This window comes from Primulina tabacum, chromosome 1 (genome assembly GCF_025594145.1).
Source record: "Primulina tabacum isolate GXHZ01 chromosome 1, ASM2559414v2, whole genome shotgun sequence".
Taxonomy (NCBI): Eukaryota; Viridiplantae; Streptophyta; class Magnoliopsida; order Lamiales; family Gesneriaceae; genus Primulina; species Primulina tabacum.
The window spans coordinates 28,177,235-28,185,570 of NC_134550.1; the positions used below are offsets into that span (position 1 = coordinate 28,177,235).

At 35.4% G+C, this 8,336-nt stretch overlaps 1 long non-coding RNA gene across 1 annotated transcript; it reads right to left on the reverse strand.

Annotated features, from left to right (window-relative positions):
- Positions 1 to 7,505: 7,505 nt before the first annotated feature.
- Positions 7,506 to 8,020, reverse strand: LOC142518565 (uncharacterized). Its single transcript, XR_012813583.1, has 3 exons — positions 7,968 to 8,020; positions 7,808 to 7,877; positions 7,506 to 7,711 (listed from the first exon to the last, which is right to left on the reverse strand). It is a non-coding gene; the product is annotated as an uncharacterized LOC142518565 (long non-coding RNA).
- Between the last annotated feature and the right edge of the window lie 316 nt (positions 8,021 to 8,336).

The following is an 8,336-nucleotide window of genomic DNA, read 5'->3' on the forward strand; positions in this document are numbered from 1 at the left end:
AATATTTTTATAAAATATTTTACCCATTAAAATAAATCATCAACAAACTAGCATTTTAAAAGTCAAGTGAAATAGTCATAAAAATGAAATCAACAAACGATTACCAAACCTAAAAAGCAATAAATTTGAAAAGTATAGCTCATACTAAACCTTTAAAAATCTCTCAAAAGCATAAATAAATAGTCTTAAAATCTTTAACGTAAATCATGAATCATAAATGCGGAAAAGTAGAAGCGTTGGTCCTCGGGTTATGTGCACCTTCAGTTCAGTCAGTTCATCCATCAAGACCTCCCTCAAACTCACCTGCATCCATCACACCTAGTGAGTCTAAAGACTAAATACACCATAATCTTTATAACAAATAATACGTATAAAATCGCATGCAACAGTGAAAATACTTTTACGTAAAAACAGCTTTTTCATGACATGCAAACATAAACCTTAACTTTTTCTTTTTTTTTCCTCAACATGATACGACATAAAACTTTTTCCATGATCATAAACATTTTCTTTTTTACTTTATTAAATTCAGATCGTTAATTGTGACTTTCCTCAAACCTCAAAAAGTCGATGGATCCATCTACATGAAACCGCAGTACTGGGCGACGGGGGACACCAGCAACACTCTCACCGGTCAACTGGGCCCTGTCATATCCTCTTTCGAATAGAAATACGATCGTGGGGCTCCCTCTGGGGCCTTTTCCCATAAATGGGCTCCTTCTGGGGCCTTTTCCCTCACGATATTTCCATTCTTACCTCAAACCTCATACCTCAATAGTCACAATTACTTCACTTCCTTCAATATTTTACATTCTCATTACTTTATAAAAATCATGCATAACATAACCTTTTGTTTTTGAAACCAAGCATGCAACATGTCTTTTAAATGTCTTCCTTAAATCATAAAAATCAAATAGACATTTAAAACTCATAATTTCATCATGTAAAATTTCATAAACATTTAAAAGTAATCATAATATCATAAAAACAACCTTTAGAGCACTTTCATTACTCTTACTAGTTTTTAGGTGTAAAAAGACCGTTTTACCCCTGGACGTAAAATTTCACGTTTTTTACTGTTCCTTGAATTCATTGACTCTAACATGTCCCAAATAATCATTTAAGCTCAAATTAAAATTCCCATAATTTTATTTAGCTTAAATCCTAGGGTTTTTAATTAATTCGTGATTAATCGTTTTGACGGTGTTTTAATCCCGAAAAATCCTAAACTTTAATATAAAATTTCTAAATTCAAAACTTAGTCTTTTATATTATTTTAGCCCTCATGAACCAAGACTCAGCCCCCATGAGATGTTTTTCAATTTATTTTAGTTAGGAAACCATAGAGTGACCTACAAAAGTCCCACCCGAGCCATGTCCTGATTTTGTCGAGCCACCCTCAAGCCAAGTTGAACCAAACCCTGACCAACACTCTTAGACACCCTACTGGACCTTAGGAACCACTAGGAACCAACCCCAAATCAAAAACGAAGCCCCCAACACCCACCCCTTATTGGCCGAGAACTCCCAAGGTGGATGGACTCCACGATTTGGTGTCTAGGACCCAAGCCGACGCCCCAGCCCCTGAACCAACCTGTCGTGCACCCTCTTAGGACACTAGTGTGACACCCTAGCCCAGCCCCTGAGCCCTGGACCGAGCCCCTCCCCAAACACAAGCTGCGCACCCCATGCACGATTCTGCACCAGATTCTCGGGTAGGAGTCCTTGTGTACAAGGACTCCTCCCAGCCCTCTAACCCGAGTCCTAGCTTGGCTAGGACTCTACCCTTGACTCAACAAAGCCCCTGGCCAGCCTTGATCCCATGCCAAGACCAAACCAGCCCCTTAACAAGAAAATCGAACCCCAAAACCCCATGACAGCAACTATCGATCCCGCCTCTTTTTCCTTGATGTGTAGTGTTGGGTGTGTGTCTAGGAATCCTTTAAAACATGTAAAATCATCACTTGATTATGTCTTAACATCATGGCAACCCCTAAGTACTTGAAAAACATGAATCGAAGCATCAAACCGTTAGATTATATCATGCATATGAATAAATCCAAAAATAGCAACAAGAACACCATGTTTTCATACAATCATAATTAAAAACATTAATACGATGTGATAGACGAGAAAAGGAGATATATGGCGTGCCTTTGCGTTTTAAACGCACGAAAATATGTTGACGATTCGCGAAGAACGGGGCAAGATCTTGGCTAGACTTTTCCTAGAAAAAATTCACGATTTCTCTCCTTGCCTTTGGCGTGTGTTGTCATGTGTTTGTGTGGTGGAGAGAGTTTTAATTTGATTGAAAGTGTGGCCGTGTGTATGTAGGTTGGGGTGAGGTGATTAACACTTTAAATACTTTTAATTAGCTACTAATAAGGCTTAAGCCCATTAGGTAGGTAAATAGGCCCATTAGGTGCATAATTAAAATATAAAAATTAGATTTGTTAAAATAGGTTTGTGAATTTATTAGTCAGGTTGCCAAAAAGTTCGTATTTTTGTTGAAATGCCAACACCGATAAAATTTACGTCCCAGCGTATAAAATCACTTAAAAACCCCTTATTTTCAAAAATATGAAAGACCATCAACCCTATTTTAAACAATTAAAAATAATTATTTAATAAAAACATTTTACGTTTTTCAACCCTCGGTCTCCGTTCTGCGATCGCAACTTGAATAATCCGTAAAAATACAGTTTTATACACGATGACAATAAAATCTTATTTAACATTTAAGAATGATGTCACATAATCAATTAGCAATTAAAATCAATTAATTAGACATTTTTCATATTCCCTAGATTTGCATGCAGTTGGATTACGTCGTCTTAATTTTGGACTTTACAGGAATACCAAGTGCTTGCTGATATTGTTGCAAAAGCACTGTTGTTCAAAGCTGGTACTTTTGACAAATTGACTAAGGAGAAAGTTCAAGTGATGTTGGCCATCACTTCTGGATTTAAGGTGGATTGGAGTGGATTTTTGTTTAGAATCCTGAAGGATATGTTTCTGAGGAAGAGTTCTGGTTTTGCTGTTCAGATCAGCAATATGCTTAAGGATGCTGGTTTTCCTTTCACTACTGAACAGGACGCTTCTTACGTGACCATGACCGATGCTGATAATGTGCTCACCTTGAGGCCAAAGCCATCTGTGGCGGAATTTGTTGCTCTAAAAAGGGAAATTGGAGATGCTCAGACTGAGGTTCAAGGACCTCAGAAGAAGATCAAGAGAAAAAGAGTGGTTATCTCCAATGATTCTGATAAAACAGTCTCTGAGGAGTCTGCTGCTCCTACCCAAGCATCCGTCCCTCTCACGGTGCTTCGTATTAAGAAAACAGCAGCAATTACTGATTTAGACACTGTCCCATTGAGACAAGTGTTTCCAGAAGCCACGTCTTCTTTGCAAGTATCTGTTCCGGTCACTAAGCCAGCAGCTACTTCTGCTACCACCTCTTCTACTACTCCGACCTTTAGACCCTCGTCTGGAGTTGTTATTCGTGAATCTTCTGCAGGGTCTTCTGCTTTTCGACCCGTGATGCCTGCCTCATCTTCATATAAAGGCAAAGAGAAACTCGTTGCAGAACCACAATTTCCCGGCGCCAAATCATCTGTTTTAACTGGTATTGACCTTCATTTAAAAGAGATTGAGAGATCTGCCAATGAAGGAATGTTTTTCTTTGATTATTGGCATAAGGTTCAAGTTTTCCATCCTCTCACATTCTTCATAACACAAGGTGCATTCCATAAAATGGTAAAGAATGAAGAGAAGGTGTTTGAACTTGCCAAGACTGAAAATGTGATTGAAGCTATGAGATGCCGAAGTTTAATTCTTGAGCAGCTGAAACGACAAAAGCTGGAATCAGTTTTGAAGACTCTTCAGTCCAATTTTTATGCTATGATTCCAACTGCTGCCCAGGATCAGAATGTGATCCATTTTTTGACCGAGAGATCAATGTATGAGCATTGCTCACGAACAAGGATTTGGAGAACCTGTTCAATATCATAATGGTTTCGTTCCCGATTTTTCTCAGATTAAGCCAGTTGAGGAAAGGACTACAGCTCCACCAGAAGCTAAGGTCTCTAGTACTCCTGCATCTCTGAAGCAACCTACTCAGACTTCATCTCTTCTATCTGTTCGAGAATTGGCTTCAGTGGATGATGTCATTCAATCTATCGTTGTTAATGTCTCTGCTGCACCGGAATCAATTCAGGCTGATGACTTGGTCAAACCAGCAGCTCTCTCAGCAGAACACCATTTAGCAGAATCGAATGCTGCCCCATCTCAATCCTTGTCCAATTTAGATATTTTCTCTGCTGAACATAAAGCAGAAATGGTAGCCATCTTGAGTGATCAAATTCCAGCAGAAGAAAGAGCACTTCCTGAACCCTCTACTGTTGAAGGATGTTCTGCTGGACAGACTACTGTTGTTTCTACTACCCCAGCAGATCTCGTTTCCTCTACTGCCTTAGTTGTCCGTCTTACTGATTCACCGTCTCGCATTGCTCATGTTGCGCATATTGCTGAAATCTCAGAACGTATGCTCGCAAGAAGTACATCTTCAGACGAAGAGCGCTTTAATCTTGAATTTGAGATTGACATATTGAAACGAAATATTGACAGAGAAATCTTCAAACAGATATCCTTTGATCATGCTAGTGAAGTCGACGCCACAAAATTCTTCCGAGAACGCATAACGATCAATGTCGTTAAAACGACAGAATCATTGGCTAAGCTTGAAGTTGAATCCAAATTTTTCAGGAAGAATGTTTTGTCTAGTCATGCCAACATCATTCTCAGTCAATCTAATGTTCTACGAACTGTCGCTGATCATGAGTCGTCTCTACGCTCCATTTCAACTAAAGTGGAGGCTACTGATTTGAAACTGGAATCCATTGATGCCAAGATTGAGTCCCAATCTCAATCTCTTCAGGCCCTAAATGATCGTGTTTCGAATCAAGTTCCATTTTTGGAGATGATGAATGATAGCATTATCAGTCATTCTGGACGAATGGATGAACTGCTTACTCGAATTGATGCCAAAAAATGGGAAGCAGTAGAATGTACGAAAGATGAAAGGACAGAGGAAGGTAGATCGGTACAGATGAAAGGATAGATGAAAGGACAGAGGAAGGTACATCATCAAGCAGAATCATCCTTCAGAAGCCAAGATCCTCAGGATGATGATGATGCACTATTCAAAGATATTGGGACTGATGATTAATCGTTTTGATTAATATTCTTTTTGAACTCTGATTTACTGTTTATTTACTTTTCAATTATTTGGTTATAATTGCTATCTGTTTCTGCTTTTAACTGGTTTCTTCATCAAACTAACTTTTAGGTTTTGGCATCACCGCAAAGGGGAAAATTTATAGACTTAATTTAATTGTGGTGATGATAGACAAAATCAGTAGATCGCGTTAGTAAAACCAGAAGATAGTATAAAAGCAGAAGTTCTTATTTCGCCTTAACAAAGCTGTACTCTTCGAGTACTTATCGACTTAGATAAGTAGAAGTAGAACTTGACTTTTGCTAAATCAGAACTTATCGATCTTATTAAATGTTACCGTTATTCTACCAAGTACGAGTATTAAATGAATCATTAATGCTGAACAAAGTTATTTAATACGTTTTACCAAATGTGATATGAAACAAGACTGATTGTTCTGAAGCTTTTTGCAGGAACCTTTTAGGTAATAAAGCGGATTCTATCAGAAGTCAAAGAATCCGTTTTGTTTATAGACGTTGGATTCAAGACTTCTATAAATACACAAGATCAACGACGTTTATAGGTTACCGAAACAACATTTACATTCTATTATATACGAACGTCGATTTGAGCACTCAGACATACTTATCATCTTCAAAGCTCAATATACAGAAAAGCAGCAAACGCTTCACATTATTTATCTGATCTTTTTGAGATCATATTGTGCTTACTGTTTCTTACTCTCTCTACAATCATATTCACATTACTATATCTTTGTGAAGAGTTTGTAATCTGAAAAAGTGTCTTTTCCAGAACTTTGCTGTATTCGTTTTATCGTATTGAGAAACTAAGAGTTTCAATAGGCAAAGGATAAGTCCTACTGAAGTGGGTGTGTACAAGTGTTGTACTGTAAAAACCAAAGGAACGACCGTCAAAGGAACGAGTTTATTTACCCCTCCCCTCTAAACTCTATATCGATCCCCAACAAATTTGTTGACTCGGTTCGATTTTTGACTGAATTAAAATTGAATGTTGACATCTATCCAAATTTTTTTTAAAAAAAGTTTTTTTTAAGGGGGGTACACGGAGCCTGTGTATGGGTCCGGGTAGGGGTCCGGGTAGGCACTGGAATTTCGTATTTTTGACATCATTTTAACGTAAAACAACCACCTAACATTTAAAAGTCAAAGGAAAATAGTTTAAAACATAAAATCGTCCAATATTTTACTAAACATAAAAATACCATTTGAGAAGAATAGCCCATGCTATAACCTCTCAAAAATAACTCATAAATAAATTTTCGTAAAAATATCTTGAACGTCACTTAAAAGCATAAATCATAAACTAGGGCGGAAACTAGCGTCAGTCATCAGGTTATGTGCACCTTCAGTTCAGCAAAGACAACCGTCAAGACCTCCATAACATTTTTATCATATACACCTGCATAAATCACACCTAGTGAGTCTAAAGACTCAACACACTGTAATCTTTATAACAAATAATACGTATAAATAACTTTTACGTAAAAAATAACTTTTTCATGACATGCAAACATAAACCTTAACTTTTTCCTTTATTTTTTTTCCTCAACATGACATGACATAAAACCTTCACTACAAGAATAAATGCTTATGGTGACATTCATAAATGTCATCATATTCAATATTTAGTGACATTTAAGCTTTAGTGACACCTCCAACAAATGTCGTCTATTCCAATGTCGTCTTAAACTTCCTGACATTTTTTAATGCCATTATAAGATGTTAATGACAACTTCATACGTGTTACTAATTATTTATATAATGACAATTTTAAATGTCAGGAAAACTCATGTTTTAAAGACATTTATACATGCCTTGTTATTATAACAATAATGACAAATTTATATGTCAGTTAACATAATTTATAATGACAACTAAAAGTGTTGTGTATATTATTTATAGTGACAATAAAAAATGTCACTAATGATATGTTATAAGGTTAATTTAAAATGTCTCATTATGTAATCTGTAATGACATTTATAAATGTCTTATATACTAGTATATAAGGATATTGAAAATTGTCATTAATAGTTGTTTATAATGACTTTTTGAAATGTCTCCATATGAATTTTACAATGACATTTTTTATGTACATGATTTAATGTTCTATTGTGACATAAAAAATGTTATATTTTATGAAATGTCATCGATTTTCAATATTTTCATGATATAATATTCAAAGATATAACAAATTAACATAAATACAAATACAAAATTTTAAAATAGAAATAAAATTGCTAATCAATAATTGTCATTAATTTTGCAATCATTAATGTATAAGACTGACAAATTTGTTATCTTGAAAAACATCTATATCCCAACAAATGTACCAAATGTATTTAGTTTAAGAACTAACAAACAATTAAGTCCTGTAAAACAAAACATAAGCAAACTTGTGACGCATCTTCATTATTCAACCATCTCATCTCAATCAAAATCCAATATTCTTGTCACCTTCAATAAAATTCATATATTTGTATTAATTGAATAAAATTAAAGAAACACAAAATAAAGAGATTAAAATTTAATTCAAACTAGTGAATATCATACCAAATGATAAACTGAAAAATTATTATTTATCCAAATGCACCTAGTAGAAATCTTCCTCATGAACTGTCAACTGCAAATATAATTGATATTGGTTTAAAAAAATAATAACATGACGAACATAACAATAATTACTAGTTAATTGAAAAGTTGAATATAATACCAAATGACAAAGCCAAGCTATCATTCCTCCAAGTATATCCCCAACCTTTTGTAAAGATCATATGGCCTAATCAAACTTTCTTCCCGTTCTAGGACAACTAAAACTTTTATTTCACACCAATTTGGTCCCAACGTCTGTCTTCCTACTTCGGTATTTGGATCCATGCTACGAACCACTCCTTTTGCCACAATTTTCGTCGAATCAAATAGACTTTTTATTGAGACAGAACATCCAATCTACGTGAAGTGCAAAAGAGAAGGTTTTGATAAAAACAATTTTAAAGTACAATCATCAACAAACATTATGCTAATAAGAATGTCCAGCTAGCCAGAAAACAAAAAAAGCATAAAGAAACATCATTCAAATTAG